We start from the raw sequence: 1,590 nt of genomic DNA on the forward strand, positions 1-1,590 counted from the left end.
TTGATTATAAAAGAAAAGGATTTTAAAAAATATTTTCTAAAATATATTCATTTTCATCTAACATTTTCCATTATTGTCTTAGGACACTTCTTATTTTATTTCTTCATTCATTTAGCTCTTTATGTGTAAACAAGAACTTAGGTTGTGCCAAAGTCTGTGCTAATTTGCTGGAAATACAATGTTAAGCAAGATGATTACAGTCTGTCCCTGTATGGAACTTAAAATATAGTGGGAAAGTTATAATAAAATAGACTTAAGATTACAGTATAGTTTGGAAAATGCCACAGTATAGAGAGTACAGTTTTTAAGACAACATACAGAAAGGGCTTCCAATCCAGAATTAGAGAGTCAGAAACAATAAAAACTAAAAAATAGTTTATGAATTGTTATCTTTGCATAGGAGCCATGTTAATTTTCTCTGTATAGTTCCAACTTTAATGCAATCTCTGGCCTGCCTGGGCAAAGTTTATGCATTATTGTTGAAGTCTGATAAATTGTGAATTTAGCACATGGAAAATTCTCTATTTTATTTGTACATTAAACAATTATTTCCCCATAAAATGAGTTTAATGTGAAGAGATAAAAAATTAGAATCAGCCAAAGTTGAATCAAGAAAACCATGACATTATTAAAGTGGTAAAATTGTTATTTCCCCAAATGGGATCCCAGCTTGCAAGCCCATGAATTTACTGACAGGACTCTCTTAGTTTTTTTTAAAGTAGTAAATTAAATATATATATAATATATATATATGTATTTTATATATATATAAGTATTTTTTAATATATATATGTATTTTTTTTTCAGCAATATGGCTTTATAGACTAACTCCAACATCAAATTTCTGACTTTTGATTTATAGACCTTCATTTTCGAAGTCCATTTTTTAGTGTTTTGATTAACAGAAAAGGAGAAAAATAATTCAAAATTTTAAAATGTAAGAATAGGTTATTTTGAAATGTAAGGTTCATGTGACAAAATAGTAAATTGAATCACAAATAATAAAACAATTCTTAACAATCTGCATTCTTTTTCAGTGTAACGATCAGATTAACATTCTTAAAATTGCCTTGATTAGAAAAATAAGTAATTATAATGTCTGTGGACATAGTATAAATAAATATAACATCTTATTTTCTTTAAAGTACACATTCATTTTGGAAAAACAAGTGCTTTCTCCATTAGACTGAACAACTTAAAGTCAAGTTACTTATCTTGTACATGTATGCTGGAATGATTTCATAGAGATTTATGTCTTATACTTTTTCAAGATAATCTGTTTGTAGGTAAATAGCTCCTGCCATTGACATAAAGATGTTACTAAGCAAATAATTTTTATTCTGAATTGCAGAAATGCAATACAATAAAATATTTTCATTCACATGCTTGCAATATTTCACACCATCTCAAAATCCTATGATAGTAGTCTAAGACAAAAACACATGTTCTCTGAAAGATTTTAACATCTTACATTAGCCTCAACAGCACAAAACTCTACTTAGCCCAGATAACTGACTCAGTGACATTTGACCTAAACTTACTATTTAATCTGATGTACCCTCATACTTCACAGGATTGTTGGGAAGATCA

At 28.0% G+C, this 1,590-nt stretch overlaps 1 non-coding gene across 1 annotated transcript; it reads right to left on the reverse strand.

Annotated features, from left to right (window-relative positions):
- Nucleotides 1-359: 359 nt before the first annotated feature.
- On the reverse strand, nt 360-465 carry LOC116273969. The gene has a single exon (XR_004182458.1). It is a non-coding gene; the product is annotated as a U6 spliceosomal RNA (small nuclear RNA).
- Nucleotides 466-1,590: the final 1,125 nt, after the last annotated feature.

Source organism: Papio anubis, chromosome 2, assembly GCF_008728515.1.
Source record: "Papio anubis isolate 15944 chromosome 2, Panubis1.0, whole genome shotgun sequence".
Taxonomy (NCBI): domain Eukaryota; kingdom Metazoa; phylum Chordata; class Mammalia; order Primates; family Cercopithecidae; genus Papio; species Papio anubis.